At 43.4% G+C, this 26,795-nt stretch overlaps 1 protein-coding gene across 6 annotated transcripts in view; it reads right to left on the bottom strand.

The window, feature by feature from the left end:
• foxp2 (forkhead box P2) overlaps positions 1-26,274 on the bottom strand; it is a 146,965-nt gene extending 120,691 nt beyond the window's left edge. For 2 of the 6 annotated variants that reach the window (XM_035426168.1, XM_035426167.1), the window contains exons 1-3: positions 25,919-26,274; positions 8,667-8,733; positions 6,431-6,512 (exon numbers count right to left, since the gene is read on the bottom strand). The gene's annotated coding sequence lies outside the window, so the exon portion shown is untranslated. The remainder of the gene's footprint in view (positions 1-6,430; positions 6,513-8,666; positions 8,734-25,918) is intronic. The other 4 variants (XM_035426169.1, XM_035426170.1, XM_035426164.1 and 1 more) reach the window with 3 other exon arrangements.
• Positions 26,275-26,795: the final 521 nt, after the last annotated feature.

Here is a 26,795-nt window from a genome sequence, read left to right as displayed (position 1 = left end):
GCGCGACACCGCCGCGCGGGACTAAACCGCCGCGTTTCTAACGCCACGCCGCGGAATCGGCGGCGTCGCCCTTCACCTGGACCCCGGCAAAAAAAAAAGCTGAATGACTGTAACAGTCGAACTAAATCAATAACCTCAGAAACGGAGAGGTTGTGACGTTTCACTCTCTGCTCGTCGGCAACGCTCGGTGTCATCGGGATGACATATAGCCTGCGTTAAAAAATAAAAAAGACACTGTTGAATATAAAGAGGAACGTGTCAATGATAACAGCAAGATACAACCATTCAGTCATCGCCTACTGCGTAAATTGGGGCTGACAGCCACTGAGCAGGAACTAAGGTTTTGATCTCTGTATCCCCTTTGATAAAACAGCTTATTGTCAATCACACTTTCTACAGTAAATTCCGCTTCTGCCCCCTCCGTCAGGTACAATCATACCCATTTTACCCTTGCTAATAACAGGGGTCCGCTTCAATTATGAGCAAGATGTGTGCTCTCTTATGCTGTAGGCATGGCAACCCTGACCGAATCCAGTGGTGACACACCTGTGAGCAAGCACACATGCACGCGCACACACACGCACATATGCATGCACACACACACACACACACACAAACACATACTCTCACTCACACACACACACACACATGCACACACAAACACACCCACACACACATGTACCGAAGTCAACAACGGCACGCATTTTAGAAACTGAGGGAAAATGCTTTGAAAAAACAATTATAAATCCCACAAGGTTGAGACAACACAACGTGATCCCGCTGTCGTATTTCGAGTGGAACGGCTGAACATTATAATAGCCAGTCTTCACAGCCTCCATCTGAAATTCAGAAACACTTAACCTGATAAATTATCCCATATAAGGTGCCCCTGATCCTACACTTCTCACCCCCATGCTTCATGCTACTGTCCTGCACCAAAGTCCTGGATTTTGGAGGGATGAGGTCCTGCCCCACCCCCCCACACCAGGAAGGCAGCAGAGGAACGGTCCCTCCGGCAGACTCTAAAGCCTGAAGATCCTCCAGAGCTTGTATTCCTGAATTCAGGAATCCCCTCAGATCCCTGAATAGACCGCCACTGGACCCAAGTCACCCTGAAAAGCACTGGCCTCCAACAGGTTTGTGTTCATTGGGCCATTCCTTTCTGCACCCCTACATTTCCCACAACTTCAGTTTAACTGCCATTTAAGGGGTCACGGGAAAACATACCAGTTCGCTTATTTGTTTTGTTTTCAGTTTTTTTTCTTAATTTCACTGGCGCCAACACAAAAATAGCAATTGACCGTTCGATTGACTGATTAACTGATATCCTGAAAGAGTTTGGTTCACAAATGCCTCGAGTCAAGTTGAATGCTGAAAACTGCATTATTTTCCAACATGTTTTGGTTGCAAAGCGAGGGGAGGTTAAAGATAAAACACAGCCTTTCACTTTGAGCCACGGGCCAATCCGCTGTCTTCTCACTAAGTGTGTGGGAGAGCGGCAAAATATTCTTTGAGGGAGAATCTCATCTGGAAATAACATTTCAATCACCTTATGGGCAATTCCACGGTAACTGACATTACAATTGCAGGATGCTTGTGTGGTAAAGCCCAACGCAGCTACATAACAGAGACCGATAGGGTTATTTCCTCCTTAAGTTTATAAAAGCATGTATCAGGCTCCATTATGTTGCTGCATTGGACTTTACCGTGTAAATATCCTGCAGCTGTAATGTTGGTTACCATGGACATTGCCCTTATCAGGGTCGACATAATACAGCTCACAGAATACAAACGGAAAGTTCTAGAATAACCAGAACGGGGACACCTGAATTTGGTCTGTTTGAATGTGCCTTTCCTGAGCGCGGGAGGGCTGGGAGAAAACTTCACGTCAGGCCGGTCCGCTGGAACGAGAAGCTTCCCCCCGAGGCCATTGATGTGGTAAATTAGCATAGCGTCTCTCCGGATCGATAGTCTTATTGAGTCCGCTTCCTTCTCCCGGAGAGAGATGAGAAGCAGAGATTCCCCTATTGTAAAACCAGACCCATGGTGATTGTTAATCCTATACAAACTGGCCCCTGTCTTTATATTCCTTGTCTCTCTCCCCTTCCAGTTGGGGGAGGTGGGGGGGGGGGGTGTTTTTGTTGTCGTCGTTACGACACAGGCGATGTATACCACCCCCCACCCCCACCCAAACCTCCCGGTCACGAGGACATTAAAACAAGGCCCGCTTATAACCCGAAGGATGAAATGGTGAGTTGTTCTGATGGCCTGCGCGAGAAAAAGAACTTGCCGCCTAAATCCGATAACTGCAAAAACAAGGGAACGGTCAGGCCAACTTTTAACTTTTGGTCCTGGAGGGTCGCTGCGTTCGCTGGCTTTGGTTCCAACAAATTACACTTAATTTTCAAAACAACTGTAAACACCAGTGCTGCAATGGACCGACAGAACTGTTTCAAGGACACACGCGCAGTCTGCAGTTATAGCTCAAATAACCTTGTATGAAATAAGTGACTGGGGATGATAAAATAATTAAGAGCAGAGTCGAGCATTAAATCCCGAAGCAGATCTGCCCTCAGTGTGAATCCCTGCTTCAAAGCATTCCGCACATAAAATCTCTCCTTGCGTTGGCACGGAGACAAGACGCCAATCAGTGCCTCCAGGAAAACCTCCACAGAACCATCTGCAATAGCAAGAAAACAAACAAACAAGTAACCAATCCGCTTCTCCGTCGGCGCACGGCTCGAATCGCGCCGTTGGCCCAAAAAACCGCAAGTGTGATTTTTAAAATGGAAACCTGCTGGTGTTCCAAGAAATGGAAGAAAAAAAAACTTCAAACTGCAATACAGTGAGTATGGATGGGCAGGCTGAGGAGGGAAAGTGAACCTTTGATGACTAAGACTTTCTGTTAAAAAGGCTTAAGTTTAAAATATTCTGAAGGGATATGAAAGGGGATTGACCAATGACCCGGTCCCAGGCACACACGACTGCTCCGGGGTTAATGGCAGATAAAGATTAAGCGGAGATCTCTCGCCATCCACCTTCCCTCCAAAAAACCCAATCAAGTAGACAAAGGTGTACAAAATGGAGAACGCCGGTCTCTTTGAATCCCGTCATTCCCAACTCTTCCTGAAGTCCAGCGGCAAAAACCCTGGGAGTTAACCGGCTCTGACTTGGGTGGTGCGATCTCAGGAAGAACCCTTCTGAGTTCAAAAATAACGGTCTGTGGTGTAACGAGAAATTAAATTCCCACCCCGGCTTCCAAAAAATAAAACTCAGCAAATCCATCCATCTGGACTTCATAATATTTTAAAAAAAGCTAAAATTGCTACGGATTTCGCGAATGTATATTTAAAGTCTGAAGTTAGACCAATTGCTTCTTATCTTTCTGATTAGAGGGCTGATACACTGAAGAGTTCCTCTCTGCAGATTTAACTGGGATACTCGCTAAATTAAAAACTAATAAATGAATCTCTTTTAGGTGGAAACGAGAGGAATCCGGTCTCCGCACGCGTCTTGTGAAGAAGGGGCTCTTGGGATATCGGTTTCCGGCCGACGGCCAAGCCTCCGCACCCCTCGTTTCAGACCCTTGGAGTTTAACCGAAGGTCCGGACCTCAAAGGCAAGGCGGGGGAGCGGAATACTGATCCAAACAGACCACCCCCATCACCCACCCCTCAGCCCCCACTGCTTTAGTCAGGCCAATATTACCTCAAACCCAAGTTGAGGACTCTGGTTTAAAATCACTAAAACACCACGAGTACAAGCACAGAAAACGCTTTTCCCGTTTACCTGACTGAAGAGGTCGTGTTTGTACACGGATTTGTCTGCAAAAGCAGCAAAAATGAATAATTAAAAAACACGGGCCGGTTTCCACGGCGAGAGTCACGTTGAATGACGAAGCTTGAGGACACGTACAGAGGAGGACGCTGCCTTTACTGTAAGCAGCTGTGGACGAAACATGTTTACAGCCTGGGTTCTCGCAACGCGTCCTGTTTTCGGCTCGCTCAAACAAAAGCAAGTGCTAATTTTTATTTATTTTTCGTCTTGACAAACACAGCGCAGCGAGTTAATTGCGGCAATCGCTGAACTTGCCAAACTGCCATTTGTCAGAGAAAGTAAGTTTTTAATGCAAATTTGCATTTAATTGTGAGAATCCTGGAACTGGATACTATTTTGGGCGCAAGGCCATATCTTAAGGGCAGACTCAGCTATGCTGAACTGCAGACAAGCACTCCGAATATGGTGCATTAGTCAACTAAATAAATGAGTTTGCCACACAGTTACAGCATGTGAAACTGCTGTGTCTGTGGTCAAGATCTGATTAAATCAAGACTCTGGCACACTCGCTAATCACAAGCTGCACACCCAGGACCAACGTGTCATTCATTCTCGGAAGGGTCACCAACTTTGGCCAGCTGGCTGAAGTGACATTTCATTTCGTATGGGGGGGTGTGTGTGTGTGTGTGTTGGGGGGCCGGTTGAGATCACAGACCGGGGGGGAAGGGTTTGACTGACATTGCAACAGAAGTGACAACTGCCAAAGGTAGGTAGCCAATCGACAATCTCTCTGTAATGTTCATGAACCTATCTCACTTTGTCCTGCAAGCTAATACATACAATGTTTAATCAGGGAGCTGCATTTTTTTAATTTCTTTTTTTAGTTGCGGTCTTTTTATTTGGGTAGCTTGGGTAGCAAGAGGCAGACCCTGAAAGTGTGCGTCTCACGCCAAGTCAGAGTTGGCAATCCTGCACCCAGGGAGTATCCCACAGATACCAGCGTCTTCCACCTTTATCTACTGGAGTTATCGCAAGCGGACACCTGTGCCTCTCATCCTATTACGGAACCTTTTTATATTTCATTTGTAACGTGTGACAAGCATTTAGGGGGCTTTTTTAAAGTCTTGTCATCTAACCACAGCCTACATTTCAGACGACTTCGCGGAGAGATCTCGTAGATTAGGAAGGAAGGGAGCTTTCTGGGGCTGCCACCTTTGCACTGACACGTTCCCGGGGCGGGTTTTAGATGCTGTTTCCCTCCAGGCCGGGAATAACGTTTGTCATCTTTATGCCAAAGGCTGACAAGGGAAAACACTTGAAAGGGTATGCAAAGCAAACCTCAAAAAAAGAAAAGAAAAAGAAAAAAAAAAACAGTCAACAACAAACAATCAAACCTGTCTGGTAGTGCTAACAGGTTCTGTTTGCCTTTCAACGGCTCCTGAAGAACTCCGGTCTTTGATCTGCCGGGGTTTCCAGCGTTGTGCGAGCGCCCGACTTAACGCTTCTACAGTAAGAATTTTCATCGCCAAGAAAATAAAAATTGCTTTTTTTGTTTGTAGCCTTGGGGGTCATTACAGGCACAGAAAAAGTGACACAAGTCCCTCAAAAGCTCATCATTTAATGTTGACGAGACAGAATTCCCTCCGCGGCCGGATGTATTTCATTTCCTCATCGTTACTGCGGTTCATCGTCTTACGACGCGTTCGACGCCGCACTGGCGTGGGATCCGGCGTCTGGCCACATTAGCCCTAACGGGGCCCGACAGTGTGATGATCCACACTTCATATTTCCCCTGCTCTGATTCTTAATGTTCTTCTTTTGCGTTTTTTTTATTTTTTTTTTTTAAAGAGGCTGCCTCGGTGACAAAACGCTAGCGATATCGCGCGGGTCTCGGAGGACGAATCCGAGCAACCGGTGACAAGCGGAAATATAGCGAGCGTTAACGCACAACCCTCTCTCTCTCTCTCGCTCCCTCCCTCCCTCCGATCTGTGATCTGACGGCGTCGTCTCTCCTCGCAGTACCTGCCAGTGATTAAGCACCAATCTCCTTTATTTCATTTTATTTTTTGTATTCCCCCCCCCACCCGTTTTATGAAATGTGAGAACAGGGCCTACGTTTAAAGAACTGAATTTGTAAAAGACTGATGTAGCAGTGCGTACATTTCAACTTGAACTAAAAAATTTTCTAGACTACTGTTGGGTGCAGAGTGTACATAACATAGCTTAAAGTCTTCTGGTAGATCAATGCAATCTACTCATTATCCCAGTGACAGTCACCTCAAACCTTGTAAAACATCAGGGTTTTGATTTAGTCTTTTAACACCTTTAGATGAAAAAGGATAATATTTCATTTAAGATGTTGATCAAACCATTTATCAGACTTCCCCATCTCTAAAACAGGACAGCTACTGGCTGGCTTCAGTTCAGACCATCTCCGTGGCTGCATGCCAACCCTGCAAGGCCAGCTTGCTGTGATAAACTTCTCGTGGTGTGAGTGCGTGTGTGTGTGTGTGCGTGTGCACGCGCGCGTCTCAAGTCTCTCTCTCCTTTGAGTAATCCTTAAGCGTGACAATAACATGCAGCAGGATTTAAAAAAGGGGAAAAAAAGAGAAAGTAAAACATGCAGGAAGTCTATTCATAGACCAGGTACTCACCACGTTGACAAGACTTTAAGAGTGCGTGCAGCGCGTGTGTGTTCTGCCTGCTGCTACGGCAACTGCAATTCCATAGCTCATCCTGCGGAGACAACAGTGAGGAGAAGCTCGGAATTAATGCCCCTCATCGAACATGAATTTCCTCGGGGGGGGGGGCGGGCGGGGAGGGGCTGTCAGGCTGGAGCAGTGGTAACCAACCCTGTTCCTGGAGATCTACCATTCCTGTAGGTTCTCATTTCAACCCTAATTTAGCACACCTGACTGTACTAATTAGCAGCTCAATGCAGGTCTTTAGCTGTTGACTGAGGTGTGCTTTGTTAGGGTTGGTGTGAAAACCTACAGGACGGTAGATCAGCGGGAACAGGGTTGGTTACCACTGGGCTGGGGCCTACTTTGCTGCCTGTGACGTGGGTTCACCCGCAGTTAAAGAGGTGGACAGCTGACAGAAACAAGAAAAAACGCTCATTTTGAAAAACAGCACTTTTCAGAGAATCCCTGAGCTCGGAGCAGTAGGGTTAAATCTCAATTCATTCACTCCTTCGTCGGTCCCACTTCACATTTTACACTCTAAACCACAGCCTGAGCTGCACTTAGAGAACAAAACAAAAGAAAAATCTCATAACACATACTTGTTGGAAGACTGAAGGGAATTACAATATCACAAGATTTTCCACAACCAGCACATGAGCTAGGGAAATTAAGACAACAGCTTGCGGAGTGATTCTGAAACTGACTGTTTTTGAATCTGGTAAATCTTTAGACATACCTAAAGACTGTGCAACACCGGCTGGTCCATTCACAAAAAACACCAATGTTTAAGCACGCACCATGTGTAATTAGCTCACTCAAGCAGGTATAGATTTATACATTGATTATATACTAATTTTCTCATTATTGAATTTCCTGTTTGCTCCCACACTGCAAGCGGTCAATGAGCATGACTTCAGTTCTAGTCACGCCTCTCCCCCACAGAGCACCTGAGAAATCTTGTGAGGTCCTGTCAGTAGAGTTTCTCTCAGTGGCTTCAGATATCCGCACTATATACATCTGATAAACAGACCTATGGATCAGCTAAACAAAACCTGTGACCTCCCGTGCCTCTGTGAATGAGAGGTCAATCAGCTGCATCGTGATTGGTTGGTTTGACTGTGGACTGTCCTGGCGGCACACTCATTGGTCCAAAGTTAAGTTTAAGCGGGCTGTAAGCAGCAGGAGAAGAGGCCCCTCGATCTTTGAGCTCTCACACTAGACTGAGGTCAGTCCTTGTGACATTTGACCTCTGCCCTTTGACCTCTGAATCCACAGGAGTATTACTAGCAGGACACTGCAAGCTTGACAAATCAAAGGAAACAGGTTTTTGTTGACGAGCGCATTCCTCAGCGTGTTTTGTGATTCAAAGTTTTCCCAACAGCATATGGTTGAAATATGTTTAAAGCGTATGACTAAACAAATCCATCACATGAAATATGTTACACCAGCTTTTATCATTTACAACAAGAAATACTAGGACCAATACAGAATATCTGCATGTAACACAAAGCATTTATCACTTTAAGTAAGATTATGATTTCACATAGAACACAAACCTATCTCTCAGAGCTATGATATGTGCATAGGTAAAAAAAAAAAAAAAACTTCCTGGGTGTGGTACTGCCTGGCCAGCTAGATTACTGCCCCACATTAAGGGCAGCTCACAGCAACCGCTTACACTTACGCATCCAGTAAATATATGAATCAAATATCATCCCACCTCTGGACCCACGCACCCACTGGAAGAAGAATATTGTGTTTTCCCAGCTGATGTGTAACCATTTTATCAAAACACAGTCCAGTAGTACTTTTAAGCCACCAATTGCCTACGGCTGATTGAAAAGGTATCGTGTGTTACTGGTAAAACCAAGAAATTGATTGCCCTTACAGCTGAAGAAAATTCTATTACGGCTTGCGATGTGGAGCTTTGCGACACTTGATATGAACTAAAGCTTTGATGGCCCAGAGACATGTGACAGGGTTATAAAAAAACTAAAACAAACTACAGAGAAGCCCACAAGTAAAGTTTATAACCTTAATATGACTGAAAAGTTGGCAAAAAATATGGGAAGTAGCTGAAATGCTTAATATGTGACCTATATGGCAAGTGCCATTTTGTGCCAGGTGTTTTTCCCCTGTTCATCTATGAAGAAAGAGGTTTGTATATTCAGTGCTAATTTTTGACACTGTTAAATTTTACACTTACTCTATTAGTGGGAATTTTTGGAAGGAATGTCCGCCTGGAAGCAGGAAGTGCCCGGAATGCTGATAATCTGTAACAAAAATAGAATCAAGCAAGAGAGATATTAAGAATACAAAGTAAACGAACATTCAGCTGAAAATGTTTACAATTTACAATTTAGTCCTTTGGCAGATGCTTTTAGCCAAAGTGCCTAAAAAAAAGTACTGTTTACAATGATTACAGTCAATAGCGGAGGAAAAACATCATTTGGCTTATCCTGTTAATTCACCTCCCGTTTTCTTCCTCTGACAGACTGAACAGTCTTCATAAAAATTTTTTTATAATAATAAACAAAATAAAAACCTTCTATTTTTTTTCCAGAAGGTTCTGCATGTTCCAGTAATGTATCCTTTCAGACTGGAAAAAATACAGGTAAATGAAGCGACAGTACAGATAGGTCACCTGAAATGGAAACAACTGACTGCAGCAGCGTAGTAAGTGGGGAGAAAGGCGGCAATAATTCTAGGGGACCAAAGCCGGGGCAAGGGGGTTGGGGGTTGTGGGGGGGGGGCACAAAAAAAATACAGTAGAATCATGTATAACTTCATTCAACTGTGGTGGGGTCCAATGTGAGGTCTTTTCATGGAGCCCAAAATCACAGCACCCCTGACTAACTACAATCCTTGGTCATCAAGGGCCAGTACACTGAATATTCTGGTGGGGGGGGAATTAATAACTATGTGCATAAATAAATACAAACACCGTGGCATTACTAATGTAAAACGGACAAACAGACTGCAGGGATACAGACAACACACAGGTTATAATATACCGCCTTTACTGTGAAATTACCATAAAATTAAATGAACTGTATCCTCATCCCTCCCATGCAAATAGGAAACCGAGCTCCCCAGAACATCAATGAATGAGTACAAGAATTAGTTTCTCCTCTTTTAGCTGGTAATTAAATGCTGTTCTGGAGCCAAGATGAACGCACGTGTACCTGCTTTAGAAGTGGAATCAAGCTGGCCGTGTATTTCTGGGCTAATCTGCTCCGAAGTTGCCATCGTCTAAAATGCTGTGCGTCTGATCATCCGGTAGGTACGCACGGAAGGGTTTCATTGGACAGACTGATGACAGACGCTTTAATTAACTGTGTTATAAACCAGTCATTTAAGGACCAGAAGCCTCCTTCCTGCATTTAATTGCTTTTAAAAATAAGAAAAGCTACTGCCAGTGCCCTGTGAAGGCTAATGTGCGCTCACACATGGCTGTGTGGAGAGGTTCCTGGGGGTTCGGGAAACAACTGACAATGACAGAAAAAATATGCACATTGTTTTATAGGTGATAAACACACACACACACACACACATGGCCTATATTCAATTATGACTGGCTGACAGCTGTGCTATATATACTTGCATCTGCATAGCATGCTGCCTAATAACATTCTGACATCACTGTGAAAAGACATTCTAGAAAATAGTGAATATAACCAAAAATATAACCAGTTTTCATTTTTCTGAACAAAACAAATCTCAAGCCTACGCAGATTGCAACCTTGCAATCACCAAATAAAGAGGATCTTAGATAAGAGCTGGATTTTAGAATTCTAAAACAGAGTTATCTTGCTATCAAATTTCTATTCAATATACCTAGCAACCTAGCTAACAGACATAACAGATTTCTAAGTCTAGGGTGGAATTCAAAGTCAACTGACAGTTAACTGGATTTATATAACTGCTATATATCATATATATTGAGGTAACTGAGTTCCAAAAAGGAAAAAAAAAGCCACGTTTTTTCAGCATTTTCATAGACAGACACAGAAGCTCCACTTCCCCAAACAGCAGAGGAGATATAGCCTAGCACCTACACCACATCGGGCAAAGACGACAAAAAGCAAGCATTGCTTTTATAAACATACATTCTAGAAATAGCCTAGCTGTGGGCCAATCAAAATGCTTTACCTGCAGTTTGCCTACTTCCAGACATGAGCTTCACCACTTGTAATTACCACTTTCAAACTAGCTAACATTTACACTGAGATGAGCTTTAACAGCTTTCTGCCCCATAAGTTACTGACGTATGTGTGTGTGTGTGTGTGTGTGTGTGTGTGCGCGTGTCCGTGTCTGTGCGTTTTTCAGTTTTTTTCCACCAACCACTGAATCATAAAAATGACTAACAGGTTCAGCAGGCCGTGTTCGGTACAGAAAAGGCCCAGATGCAATTCAAAACTGTAATACTCTTCCGTCTTTCATCCTAATACCTAATTAAACTGATTTTTTTTTCTTTTTTTTATAAATACACCGCACCATTACAGACATATAATGCATACAAATAAACACTGAGGGAAGCGTGGATTAGTGATCAGAGATTAGGACTGAAGGTGTTGCTTTGGAAATGTCATTCCTCCCTCTCATTATTCCGAGGATCTGTTGGGGCTTAGGGGACAATCGTGAAGGAAGCGACATCGCATTCTGGACAAACTAACTTCTCAAAGCTGGTTTTTAACACCGTCCTCGGGGAAAATTAGGCCAAGGGCGCAAATATATTTGGCAGAGAGCGTCTGAGACTTAATGAACAGACTCGACTCGTTCTGTGTGTACTGATGAACAGCAAGGCCGAGCACTGCATTTCTAGAACTGCGAAACAACGTCAGAATTTAAAAACGTCAAATTAAGCAGTTTAGGTTCATGAGTGAAACCATACTTCAGACCCACTGATCTTTCAATTGTTCTTATAACCACAAAGTTGGTCTTAATCACTGTCAGTGAGGGAAAATGTGCCTATGAATGAACTGCTGAGCATTCTGCCATCTGAAAACAATACTGCCTCCTACACTCTCCATTGCCTCCTACTGGCCCACGGAGTGAACTACAACAGTGCAGTTTCCATCAGGTTGTGCAGTTTTACCTTCTGCGAATGCTTTATAGAACATATCCCTTTATATGAACTATCCCCTTTAACTGCAACTGCAAAACTGTTGCAAAACAAAACAACTGCAAGACTAACCTTCTGCAGAGCATTAAAGTGAACAGCGACTAAATGCAGTGCTAAGTTGTTGTCCTGTGAAAATGAAGAGAAATTAAAACTGTGAGCACTTTGGTGGGGTGGGAAGGAACCTCCTGTAAAGTGAACTGAGAAAACTGATGCAGGCCATTGGAGAACCGCTTCCCTCTAATAAATCCGAATTTGCAGACAGGTGTGATCTTAATTCACAAACACCTCAAGATGAAAAAGATACTTTTGGTTTCTCAGGACACCGAGGACTTCATGCTACATTGGTTATTAGCACGTTTGGCACCAGAAGGCTTAAACGGATTAGAGAAAAATTAGCGGTTGGTTGCAAACTTCATATTTATTATCGCAAAAAAAAGGATATGAAAATAATGACTCCAGAGGGCAGGCTAAACAACCGGCAACACTATAAACATTTCCAACAGTCAATTTATGCTTATGTATTTGTGCCAAGTGAAACTGTTTAACCGCTTATTAATTCACCATTAATAGCTCTGGAAAATCACTCCCTATGGAAATAAATAAAACAGCCCTGTGCATTCGCTCATGCACAATATTCTCTCTCCGCGGGAACGCGGCTAACTGGATCTGAATTTACTAAAGGCTCGGGCGTGCGGGCAGCGCTGTAAATGGTAATCTCCCTACGTCTGCCATCTTGCAACATTTGACTGCCCTTCATGGAACGGGTTCGGAGCCGAATCTATGATACAAAGGAACACAAGTGCGCTGGATATTTCTGAGAGATGGGTTTTTTTTTCTTCCAGAATTCAAATGACCCCTAAAGGCAACTGACAACTGCTGGATTGTGCGGAATGTGCTCTCTGAACTGTACAAAAGCCTCCAGCCTGCACAGCTCCACTGCAAACAAAAAACTGCCAAGTGCAATTATTCCCAACGTTTGAATTCACGGAAGTGTTCGTCTGAGCCGCAACATTTACAAAAGGCATACGGAATAAGGCACGGCCAATCCCTTTCTGATAACGAAGACAATAGAACGTCTCACGGATAAGTCAATACCACAAACAATATAAAAATAAATAACAATCAAGCCTTCCACTGATATGTCCCATTTGATGGCGTCTGATTTATGACTACTTGCCAGTTTCTCTGACATGCCAGTAGAGAACACGCCAAAACTACACACTTGACATCTAAACACTCTTTACTAGAAACTGATTCTTACACAAATTTGATAATTATTGCCAGCGCTGAATTACGGCTTATGATTTTCCAAAAGTTGAACTGTTTATGCTTGAACTGGCAAACACCTTTATCTTTCCTCCCAATTTCATACAAATATGATATAAGTGAATGAACTAGCAACCTTGGGCGGTATCACGTTGCTAACACAGTTTCTGAACAGGAAAAACGGAATTCACAGGATGGCAATGTTGTTTGTGGGAAAAAATATCACAACAAATTAAGAGGAAATAAATCTTGGCATAGAACACATTATGTACAAAAACTAGCTAATTCATATCTGTCTTAATCTATTTGTGAGTGTGTGTAACTAATAACTCAATATAAAGCATGTAAACTGGACCGGTAATACAATTTTCTTCTAATAGACCATTCAGTGCTGCATGAATAAAGCACACTCGCACCCTTATCTGAACACAAAGTCTGTGAAAATGACTGTTTCTCTGTGCTTACTTGTTCAATTTACAAATCTCTAATTTAACACCTTCCCCGGCAACCTAAGAGGTTGTGCAGGATGAAAGGAACGTAATGCCAACACGTCCGATTAAATATACAATAATTTATCTTTCAAATAAATACCAAGCTCCTGTTATATAGCGTGTTATGGAAAGTCAGAGCAATATTTTCCACAGGGGCAAATGGCTTATCTGTGTCAGTTAAGTAATTCAGGCCGAACAAAGATGGTCTTCAAACTCCTTCTATTCATCGCTGGACGTGTAATTATCCGCAGTTCATAGTCTAGACGTTACCGCTTTTCCAGTATTTAAGACCCTTTGCAACATGCGTGCTGCTCTTAGCAAGCAACGTTAAATCTGAGGCAGATAAATTAGCGAAGAATGCAATAAAGGACACAATGAAGTTTATCCGCCAAACCTTGCTGCTTAAATGAGATTTCTTTGAAATGCAGATGAAGAGGGGGGAAACTAGATTAGTGAATTTTAGCCGCTGTCAACATCATAACAAAATACAAATACAATTGTCCACTGGTGTTATCTTCTGGCTTCCATCTGCTGTCTCCTTATTTACATTCTTTGATTTACTATGCAGATCTAAATAAGTCACATCAAGGAAGGCTTACAGCACAATGGCTTCTTAAGCCTTACATCAAGGTATTTGAAACTGAGGCCCTGAAAGAGGGGGCTGCCATCAAAGACATATCTCTAATGAACTTCCGTTTCGGAGGAGGCGGGGGTGGGGGGGTTTGGCGGTTAATGCGGCCCCCGAAAGAGGAAGAGGCCTCGAATTGCGACGACCCGAACAGGAGGCGAATGTCTACACGGGCCGCTGATGAGATTACCACGCCGCGGGTCCCCACCCGGGTCCGACGCCGCGTCTACGGCGGTCCCCCGCGATGGGGACCTGTTACTCGCTTTTTACCGAAAAGAAAACCCGTCCGTCGTCGCTTTTATCGACTTTTGTAAGAAAACGGGGTGGGTTAAATAAACGATCGAGTAGATAAAGCGGGACTGGGAGGGGTCCGTCGGGTACCGTTTACATCAGGTGACCGGTGAATGTGTGCCCTTCGCCTTCTGATTGGCTACAGTGGGGATGGCTCACGTGGACAGCGCCGCCCTGTACATGTGCTTTGACTGTGTACCGGCCTGCTTCAAATGCACCGCCCATAACGTTCTGCCACACTTCTCCAGTATGTCCTGTATACAGACAGCTGCCATGTTGGCCAAGACAATCCTTCAGCTAGGCATTCTGGGATATTTCTAAGAGGAAGCTGGGTCCTAGAAGTCCTCTCCATGCCAGTTCCCAAACACCAGTGCTGCTCCCAGCTTATCGGGGCACCTGTTCATTCCACTAAGAGTGTTGATGTTCTTACATCCCTATCCATTAGCCTTTGTACACCATGCTGCTCATGACAGTCCTGCAACTGACGCAGAGAACCTCAAGAATCTCACTTGTTCTTTTCTTTTTTTTAAGGGGGGGGGGGGGGGGGGGGGGGCGGCGGGGGGGGTGGTTTGTGTGCCACCAGCCTTCAGAGGATAAGCGGGTGACCGCGGGGGGAGTTGTGCGTGTATGTGCCTGAGCGCTGAGCGTGTGTGTGTGTGTGCGTGTGTGTGGGGGGGGGGGGGGGGGGGGGGGGGAATTGGCACGCGCGATCGGAGATTGTGCCACAGGGCCCGGGGGGACGAGGAGGACACGGTGCCCGGTGCGTGTCGGGCACGCCTGCCGCTCGCCCGCCCCTGGGCATGTCACGCTTTACGCGGCTAGCGCCCAGAGGGGCGACAGCCGACACCTCCCCCCTCTCCCCCCTCTCCCCCCCTCCTCCTCCTCCTCCTCCTCCTCCCTCTTCCCATCCTGGGCATGTAGAACCCTACACCCCCCCCCCCCCCAAATCTCTTCAAATCACGGGCACTGTTCCAGGAACAGGAGTTTAGACCAGGAGCTGGAGCTGTGGGGGTGTGTGTGTGTGTGTGAGTGTGTGTGTGTGTGTGTGTGTGTGTGTGTGTGTGTGAGAGTGGTGGGGGGGGGGGGGGGGGGTGTCCCGTGGCTGCTCGGCGGAAACAACAGTTGTCTTTTTTTCGCTGGGTTCCGTTCCAAGTCGGCCGAGAGCCAAGGCACATTTACAACCGCAAGGGACCCCCCGCCCCCCGCCCCGCTCTCCCCTTGTTTAATGAAATGACAAAACAACAGATTTACATATGCGAAAACAGGTGCTGTAACAGGTTTGACTCCTCTTGACCTGAAAAATGTGTTTCTTTTTTTCTATTTTTTTGGGGCAAAAAAAAATAATTATAAAGAAAAAAAGGGGAAAAGGAAAAAAAAAAGTTTATCTGCAACAGCTGCCCCCTCAAGGTATTTGGGCTCTGATGGGTACTCAAATCTACACCATCTGTGCTGCTGGTTGCCAGTAGTGACAATCTAAATTAAAAACCACTCATCAAATATTATAAAAATAAACCATTGTGTTGCTCTGTCCATATGCCGCGGCTGTTTATCTCCAAAGTTGCCGTATGACAACTGAAGGCTTCTGACTGTCCATTACTCTCCTCCCATCCCAAAACAGTTACCTACATCAGCCCCCCCCCACACACACACACACACACTATTACCTCCATCACCCCCTCTCAACACAGTTACCTCCATCAGCCCCCCCCCCCACACACACACACACACACACACTATTACCTCCATCACCCCCTCTCAACACAGTTACCTCCATCAGCCCCCCCCCCCACACACACACACACACACACACACACACACTATTACCTCCATCACCCCCTCTCAACACAGTTACTCCCATCAGACCCCCCTCCCTACACAATTACCCCCATCAGCCACCCCCCCACACATTATTACCTCCATTAGCTCCTCCCAACTCAGTTACCCCCATCAGACCATCCCAACACAGTTACCTCCATCACCCCCTCCCAACACAGTTACCCCCATCAGACCATCCCAACACAGTTACCTCCATCACCCTCTCCCAACACAGTTACCTCCATCACCCACTCCCAACACAGTTATGTTCATCACCCCCTCCCAACACAGTTACGTTCATCACCCCCTCCCAACACAGTTCCCTCATCAGCCCCTCCCAAAACAAGTACATCCATCAGCTTCTCCCAACACAATTACTCCCATCAGTCCCCCCACTGCATGACAGGCTTCAGTGTCATTTTGCTCAGTCCTCTCGCTGGATTGCATCCGATTCCATCACCCAAAAAACCGCAAAAGCAGCAGGCAAAGGCCCCACAAGCCGCCATTATATACGCGATGTAGGCATTACTGTCAAAATAAATAAATAAATAAGCAAATAACGCTGACAAACACCCCTTTGTTGACGGTAATGTCTGAGGTGCTGTCAGGATCAAGTGTTAAATTGCGGTGTTAAAAGCAGAGAGTGCTCTCTGGCAGGAAAGGTCCCGGACATGATATTTCGGGGGGCTTAAGGGGAAGGAGCGAGGCGCTCGGGGTGACGCTGAACTGTGAAGGTTCGGCTCGTATTTGCATAAAAAGGTAGAACCCTAATGAGGGTGGCGTTCAAAATGTGAAGGCTCGTTTGTAACCGCATAACAGGTAGATGCTCACTTTCGCATGTATGCATTCCTAATGATCCCTAATGACAATGTGTTTGCATTTAAATACAACAAGGACCATATATTTAATCTTAACCTGAAACACAACCGTCTGCTACCACATTTGTAAATATAATGTAATTTATTACTTTTTTTTTTTTTTTTGCTGTTCCCATACAATGAATCTAGTTGTTCTCAGGGCTGTTGTCAAAAGGCTTTGAGGGCTGTCCAAAATAAATAAATAAAATGAAATAAAACTAATTTAGGAAAAACAAAAAGCAAAAAATAACAGCATTAAAAAAAAAACTGTTTTGTCCTCAAAATGTCCACCTGTTTTTTTCCAAAGACAGACGATTCGCTGCGTTCCCCTGTGACCACCCCCCCCCCACCCCCCCTTACCCCCCGTCCCCCTGTTTTTATTTAGAAGAGGGGGGCAGGAGGAGGAAGCGTGACCCTCGGTGAGCACTGTGGCTCCCTCCCCAGCACAGTCGGCAGAAGGTAGCACCATATGCCTCCCCCCCGAGCTGGCTGCTCCTTCTGAGGCCTAATATGCCTGTCAAAAGACGTTATGATCACAAATCTTTTCTTTCCCCCCCAAATGTATTTTTTTGTAACATCTAAGAAACAAATAACCTCCACCGCCACCACTCCCCCACCACCACCACCACCCCCCCCCACCCCACCCCAACATTGTTCCCGTTCTCTGAACCCATCCACTGAAATGAAGGTCAAAATTTTGTTGCTTTAAAAAAAAAAAAAAAAAAAAATTAAAGATAATTAAAATAAAACCGCTTCACATGCATGGCATGCACAAGGTCAGACAACAATGGCAATTATACAAAAAAAAAATACAGTACATTTCAGATCGGCCGAGTTGGATATTTAACCTTGATCGTACGTCCATCTGAAACGCAGAACGTTGATGTACTAAGCACTCCATTGTGTCCACACACGACACGTTCAATTACGTGTCATAAAAACACGTTTAACTTTTCCCTGTGATTTCTCAGCGCTTGGACGGCGACGTGGAAACAAAACGCCGCACGACCCCGACGGTAGAAAAATGAAAGCCCCCCCACCCCCCCCATTTCATCCACACTCGGTCATCAAATGTGAAAATCTCAGGTGACGGTTAATCACCTTCGGTTTCTGCATATGAAAGCAGGCCGTCTGACGGACAGAGAGAGCGAAACGCCACGGTTACCTACACAATATGGAAATGCGTCAAACTCCTCCGAAGGTCATAAAGACTTTTTTTTTTGAAGTGAGTGCATACATTATACAGGACATTAAATGTGCTCGACCGCTAAAACGAAGAACATTAACAAAGCGGAAAGAAAAAGGAAAAAAAAAAGAAACGCTAGTTTCTCTTCCTGAGGTCTGAAAGCTACGCACGCAGGCCCAATTAGTTTTAACATGTGTTTCGAAAAAGATTTCGGACCGCGTCTTAAATGGATTCATTTAGCAGACTTTTTAAACATCCACCACCATTTTGAAATCTAGTCATTACCTTTTTTTCCCTTTTGCACTCAGCAAAGATGTAATTCAATGAGCCTTAAATATGATTATTACAATTCTTTTATCGTGACAAAAAGAGAAGAAGAAAAAAAAAAAACAACTCAGATGTCATCATCGTAGAACAGAATGACGGTCGGGTCAGGTAGCGAGCCTTGGGAGAGAAGTGGTTTTTTTCTCTCTCTCTCTCGCGGGTTCGTATTTGAGTGGTTTGTCATGTGGAACTATGGTCTTCTCAAGTAACCGAAAGCCCTTCGAGCGCTGCCACTGGAGTGCACCGGCCGCTTGTTACACAGGCCAACAGCAGCACTGATATATGTAGGCTATATATCAGGCCCGGGTCAAACACCTACTTGAAATTCTTTAACCGTTTATGCGCTGGTAAAAAAATAAACAAAAGATAATTTTAAAAAAAACGTGAGAATACACCTACAGATCTGCTGGAGAATTTGCAGTGAGGCAAGCTATGAGAAAGACTGTGCAGTCACATGAAAGAATTGTAGAATTGTGTTCTGGTCAGTACTATTATTTTCAGTACATCTGCTAAAATTTAACAAATGTCTTAAAAGGTTTAAGTTTATGAAAGAATTAGCTACTGGACCCAGGTTTGATATGTATACATATATCACACACACACACACACCCACACACACACACACACCTTTATAGTGGAGGATAATGATGACTTGCAGGGTCAGCGTCAGTCTCTGAATTTGAATAAGCAGTTTATACAGAGGAATTCAGTCTGCTCACATCCAATAAAACTGATTCATGAAATATTTAAGCAAAAGTCACAGATTCCACCCCAACACAGTTTAGCTTCGAGAACAAAAGGAAAAGCAAACATTTACCATTTTCACATCTGCTTGCATACGCAACCTGAATCTCAAAATCACGCTGATTTAATATAGCAAGCAGGTGTGGCTGAATCCAGTCAGAGTAGGTAGTGGTGCCATGTACTGTGTGTTTGAGCGTAACACCACGCAGTTCCTTACAAGCCGTTTGAAATACAAACTGAACACACGGCAGGAAATCTGCGATAGTGCACACACGCTGCCTGACTTGTGTTACCACAGCATTACTGGTTTAATCCAGCAGCAATTTCTGTACCAAATTCCACCAGTAGACTGTTTGGTGTGATCAGTCTTTGGCCATCATGGACCAAGGACCCTTGTCAGACAGTGGGTGAGTTCTGGCAGCGCAAATCCACAGTAGAAAAATAAAAATATATAAAAATTAAAAATAAAACAACAAAATTAATTAAATAAAAATGATGACTTCAAATCTGCAGCCCTGGAGGCACTGGCTGATGTGGGTCAGTGTTTACAGTACACATCTATCTGCCGGCTATTTCAGTCTAAGTGACAGTGACCTTGCCACTTCCAACAAATAACACGTCCGTCAGGGGTGGCAGCACAGAACACTGACCCTCCTTCTACAGAGACTTAAATAAGACAAAGTGCCACTCTGAATCATGGAAAATAAACCTACACACTAGCAATAAAAAATATAAGCATGATAATAACACCACCATATTCAAGGAATCAACTAAAGCTTTGTTCAAAAAAATGTGTATCTGAATGCATGCAGGCATAAGCCATGCTTTCCCAGCACCTGAATTGTTTTTAAGTGGGAACATTCTATGCCCTCACAAGCTAGTCTGAGCATCCAATTATTGTTCTGTTTTCCAAGATCATGGATGTTCTCAATTCATGTTAACTGAGATCTTTTTCATTTATTGATATCTCGAGTAGCAGATCTAAAGATGCCTTGAAATAACCCGCCCAACCACAGTGAAGGCAAAGGTTAAAGAGTAGCCAACATGAATGCCTGTTCCATCAGTGGCCATCTAGAGATGTTATCTCATGTTCTCTGTAAGAAAAGGTGTGGTTGCAGTCAAAGATTTCTGGTTGAACCTGTTCGCATTCAAGTCATGTTTCAGAGGGGAAAATAGAACCCAGATGTCCAGGAACGTCCATTGTTAAAACTGGAACTCCACCACATTTCCAAGAATGGCTCCTTCTGAAGATTGGCTCCTTACAGATCGTCAGCTGGACATAACAGTTGACTGTGCATGTTAAAATAAATGAACGAAAATGCTTCATTCTAGAATGGAAAAGCTGTTTAAATAGCTAGCTGGCCACATTCTCTGCACAAGGCAAATCTTAATTTTAAACTTGTACCAGACACAATATAATTTGAATGAATGCGGTGAGATGATTATCACACCACAGGTGTTCAAATGCGTGTTCAGAGGTTAACTGACTACACAGCGCTGGAGTTCCCTACAAGCAGTGACTAGCAAGCATGATACTTTCCATAATCTCTGATGCGTGATTTTATTTTAAACCTCCAGCCTAATCCTTTCACTATAACCATTTTCCCTGTTTTTTTTCCCCCCTCCTTTGCATATTACCCTTCATCAAGTGACAACTGGGTTTTTTTCAGGTGCTAATCTCAATTTCATACTATGTCAGGATAACATTTCATGGCATAAACAGGATAATCCCAATTAAATAACAACAATTTTACAGAGATCAGGGCTGTGTGCTTTGATACGGTTGCGAGGTGAAGCCCTACCAGACGGCAGTGAGTCAGACCGCCCGGTAGCTTGGCGAGTAATTTGGAAGTTAAGAGTGCTTCATTTCTCCAAAGCTCCAACCATTTAATTGAGCATTAACTCTTTGAAGTGTAGGTATTTTTTTGGAATGTTTTTTCAAAATTCTAAGTGAGTGTTCTAGAACTCCATTGCTTTCAGTTACCAGTAGTGATTGCGACATTAGCATTAGAATGTTCCGTTAAGAACATGCTAATCGCATATTTGTCATCTCACACCTAAAAAGGTTAATAGTCACTTTAAGCTCTGTACGCATCACAGACTTAAAACACACGTGTAGGCCACACTACGGGGATTCTGATAGGGTGACAGGGTACGTTACATACAAGAAGTAGCAAAACCTCTTTTTGTCATCGTTGAAATTTACACATAGGCAAACAAACAAGCGTAAACTGAAAAAAAAAAGTGAATGAATTTGAAATAAAGTTAAACGGTAAATCTGCGCTTTGTAAAAGTCTGATGCCCGGGTGGTACACCTAGCTAATACAGTAGAGACACTTTCCATGATCCGAATGAATGCTAACTTTGCTAGCACTTTTTATATGCCCATAAACGGCCGTGAGGGAGGGCTGTCAGTCAGCGGGCTTGTAGCTCAACAGTGACACCTCTGGCCATCTGAAAAGCTGCGGTTTGCTTGCACAGCCGATAAAGCAAAACTGCATAAAATCAACACTGATAAGAGTATATTTCACTCTGATATCGCGCTGTTCATCCAGGGTGGACACGCTAAACTCTGTTTGAGTTGAATTAACTCTAAGCCGGCGTAAAAAAAAAAAAACGGTGGCTGGCTGTCTGCGTTTCAGAGGAAGGTGTTCGCTACAGAGCACGCTCCCGAACTGAATCAGGAAAAAGCCAGCCGAACTGCTGGTATTTGCTGTTTAGCACTCCAAAAAAAAAAAAAAAAAAAAAACTTCATTGAAACTTCACAATAAAATGTTCGGTTTCAAATCAACTGCCATAGAGCACACGCTATTCCTGCTGGACTCATAAACAGGCATAGCGTGGCATTAACGCAGAATATTTCACCCTCATATCCGCCGCGTCAGCTGTGCGTGACACAGATAATGAAGCAGCGCTGCTCTGAGAACTGTTACCCCAGTCCAGACCACGGTGCCCTCCATCTACTGGGATTTTTACTTAAAACATAACAAACATGTGGGGGGCTCACAGCAGGCCAGCCCCCACGAGCAGCATTTCGACAGGGGAAACTTTAAATTTGCCTTCCGGAAGGCCGTGAGCCTGAGGTGCCCGCGACTCCGTCCACGAAGCAACGGGGTGAAGCAAAACACTCGCACGCTTCGCTCGGTCAGAATTCTGAACCGTTCTGTTCTTTTCATTTTTCCCGAGCATTTACTTTCGCTGCGTCCACTGACCTTGCCAAAGACGCCTTCTGAGCCAAAGAAATATACATATCAATGCATCACAGTTAAGAAAAATAAACTGCAATACAGAGCTAAGCATACAAAATTTCTACATTTACAATTTAATACCGCACACACAGAAGCATTAAACTGATGCTGATGTGGATAATTGCAAGTCCTAGACAGCCATACAGAACGTAAGTAACACATTCTTTTATCTAAAAGTCAATCTATCGGAGTCTGACAGCTAACAGCATTATGATCTGGTAAACAAACACTTTCACATAGTACAAGAGTGGTATTAAAGGCCAAAACTGTCAACACAGATCCCATTGAAGCTGGTGAGGGGGGTGGGGGTGGAGGGAAGGATGGGGGGGGAGCAATAAATAAATAAAATATATAAGCTGTTGATCACCTCTGGTTGCTTTAACTAGCACGGAGGTTGTCATGGAAACATTTCTAGGAAGTTCAGAGTGATAAAAGCAGAAACATTTCCAGTTTAATTGCTATTAGGCTTGGCGCTGCAGTTTATTCGCACTTGATGCCCGTGCATTATAAAAGGCAGGCAGGCAGGCGGTACGTATGCGTACACGTACAAAATTAAAACTACTCCCCCCCCCCCCCCCTCACCCACCCCTCCACCACCCCGACCCCCCCCCCCCCCCGCCCCCCACCCCACCCGCCAAAAGAAAAAAGAAAAGACTGAACACCTCCGAGGTGGAACGCGCGATGCGTCTGGTGAAAATAAAGGAGGGGGGAAAGGGAGGAGATTTAAAAAAAACAAGAGAGACAGAAGGAATCTGGAGTTCACTGGATGAAAAGGGAGAGAGAGGCTATGAGCCGGGAAGAACAGGGGAGAACATCATTTTGCACCGAGAAAGTAAAAAAACAGGCTGACATCAATAAAGCTGTTTAACTTCAATAAAAAAGCAAAAACACAAGCGTTTATTCCCCCCCCCACCCCCCCCCACTCTCATCAATGCAATCTTCTCATTCACATATACCAAAGGCACAGACTTCCATTTCCAGCACAAATTTCATTAGACACTCTGTCGGTATGTTCTCCTCTTCTTTAAAACTAACAAACAATGGTGAGGACACTACTCTGGTTCAGGGATTTAAAAACAACCTACGAACTTGCATTTGATTCAATCAACAAACTATCAAGCTCTTATCTTTTTTGTAAACTTGTGAACACTGTACAAACTATCTCTGAACGCTGATAATTTTTCTATGAAATGATACCAGAACACTGTTGAATGCAGGCACAATCAATAATGAGTCTTTAAAAAATAAATAAATAAATGAATAAATCAATGCAAATGGCCAAATAATGTAACAGCAAAGTATCCAGCGGGGACTGGTGGTCATTTGTCAAAAGCGCATCATGAAGTGCAGCAGCTCATGAACCCTGGAACATGAACTGGGCTAATTTAGGTTTTACGATCAAGCACCTGGACGAGCCCGCCAGTGCCAACGCAGGCAATGCCTCAAAACACATCCGTACAATACGAGAAACAGACCGGGGGCTAAAATGTGCCCTCACGTCTCCTCCGAACTTCCACTAATGCCACTAATCTCTGCTTGCATCCTAAGCAAATTAGCTCAGGTGTGTGTGTGGAAACCTGGGTAACACGGCGACATCTGACCCTGGTCATTTTAAGGTGAGAAGTGATCGCAGATTAAGGGCCAGGGTAGCAGTCAGCGCAGGGTGCTCATGACCCTCATAATGATTTAGTTTATAACCATACCCACTGCAGCTCAGCACGGAGGGAATATTAATAAATGTGAAAGACTTATTAATAACTGGGATGAAAGGGCGCCAACAACAGTGGCCAACGGTAAGACGTTTGTTGTTTTTATTATTATTATTATTATTATTATTATTACTATTATTATTATTACCATCATTATTGTTTTTTATTATTATTATTCCTATTGCAAAACTGCTTTTTGTAACCTTCAGAATTTGTTCTCTCAAAATTCATAAAATATAAAATAAAACATCAGCTCTATTTAAGAGGTAATTTGCAGATTATTTGGCATTACGTCCAACATTAACCTTGAAATAAAACAGAGGTGTATAACAACACATCCACAGTCACAGCCGATAGGTCCAGACAAAGCTATTAAGTCCTGTATTATACTGCAATAATGAGCAATTAAAACTGTCATCCATATACAATTAAACTTGGACATTTACAGGAAGCCTTTCTTAAAGCAATTTTTTTTTAATTTAACACATTGTTATGCGTATACAGCCTACTACAATATGCTAGTACAACTAACTGGAAAGCTAAAGTAATATTTACATGACATTTAAAAGTATACAATAATTCAAAATAGCTATAGTTAAGAATACTTGTATTTAAAAAAAAGCATTCGTGTGATTACATACACATATCTCAATATAATGTGTATATTGTTTATCTTTATACATATCTTAAAATACACTCACTCCACGCTGAACAGCACATCTGGTAAAATCTGCTACGTTTCTTAATTAAAACGGATTCTAAATCACATATCAATAATCAAGTTGGTCTCACACAAACTAGCAACATCTACTTTAACGACCTTGGATTTTTTTTTTTTTTTAAAGGTGTTGTTATCAGTATCGAGAGCAAATGTTTTCTTTATGATATCGTTAACCTAAACTAACAAGGACAGAAAATGCTTCTTATAAACCTGGGATTGTGCATAGCAGTGCGCGTCTGGAGATGAAAGGACGTCTTTAAACATTCCAAAACTGATTTGAAAAGCGACGAAAAGCGCAAAAACCCCAAAAGATAAACATAACCACCAATGCTTTTTCAATAGATCCAGCAAGGTTTCAGATGTGTTACTATAACGTCATCTAAAAACTAGACTTCACTTTCTTTACTTCTTGTTGACTACACATGCTGGACTGCTGTTGCTGGCTTTTAGTGCAAACCGAGAAACGAGTGGCCGTAGCGTCCGGATTCAGTCTTAAATCGACATATATCGTTCTGCGTGGTAGCCAACATAACATCCGTTTATGGAAAATATTTGACCACGCGAGCAATTCTGTTTTGTTTCTGTTTTATCAAATAAAACAAGGGGGTTCCGTTGGTAACAAAAACAGTACGCTAATTTAACATTTTGCTTCTTTTCTCTATTGGTATTTTTGTGGGGTTTCACTAAAGTGCATATTCTTCAAAACATGAAAGTAAGCCTGTTACACGCGTCCGTTGCTTATTAGGCGAACTAGCTACTGTATTACCTAGCTAACTCGCTTTCGGAAAAAAGAGAGTAGGCTACTGAAGAAGATACATTCACAAAACTTAGCTAACAACATTCACCCGATAGTAGGCACAACAAACTCAACGTATCGTAAACAGCAGGTCAGTCACTTAAACGGTGGGTAGAGAAGGTGCACATACATGTGCATTGCATTGCAAATAAAATATTGCTAAGCAGTAAATTAAGTTTCATTGCAGGAACACATATCGATATCGTGGAAAAGTGAAAGTCCCAGAAAAAAAGATAAACACCGAAGTGCATACTTACCAAAAAACGGCTTTATTTCCTTTTTGAAAACAAGGGCGAGATGGTGTGAAGAAGTTGTGGTGACTTTCTCTGGTAGGAAAGGTTCGCACGTGAGCGCACGGGTTAATCATAAAATAAGAAAATGAACAACAAGCCGAAGAATAAATAACAACTAAGATATTCCTCCGCTGGCGCTGCGCTCGGAGATGCACGCGTTGTCTCGCGCTCTCTTCTTCAGCCACTGCTGCTGTTATTATTAATGCAAAAGGGGAAAAGTATACACTAAGTCCTGTTAGATTGCTCTCACATGACTCACAGTAAGAAGATGTAGCATGTTTTTGCTTTGGGATTCAATACATCAAAATGTATCCAACGAAGTATTTGGGACTAGCTTATTAGAATAAGCCCCAGGGGAGGCACTCTCGCGGAGTTGATATTGTTATTTTTTGGAGTACCGCGACAAGCGGTGACGTCACGTCCACCTGCTATGTAAACAAAAAAAAGTCTTTAGAAGTTGTTCGCATTTTATTGTCTTTTTAAAACAAAAAATATAATGAGTACAACTTTGCATTCGTTGTTGCTTCTGTTGGTGTCACTGAAAGAGTTATTTACTGTCTCTAAAAAATGTCTTTATCATCAATACAAATCGACTTTCCGCATAGCCTATAGAATCAGATAAAAATGGTAGTCTATTACAAATAAGAAAATGCAGAATGTACACACCAATACTTATGCACTAAAGGCTGGAGGTAGTCATTCTTTTTTTCGAAAATGTATAATATAACTGGATATTTCGGCGATTGATATTTTTACTACAATGCGATGCACCATGGTGCTTCAACAACTACTGATTGAACCGAACAACACGTAGCCTATACATAGTTTTACCTGAACGCAA

The sequence above is a fragment of the Anguilla anguilla genome, chromosome 7, assembly GCF_013347855.1.
Source record: "Anguilla anguilla isolate fAngAng1 chromosome 7, fAngAng1.pri, whole genome shotgun sequence".
NCBI classification, from domain to species: Eukaryota; Metazoa; Chordata; class Actinopteri; order Anguilliformes; family Anguillidae; genus Anguilla; species Anguilla anguilla.
This window is presented reverse-complemented; position numbering and strand designations above follow the sequence as displayed.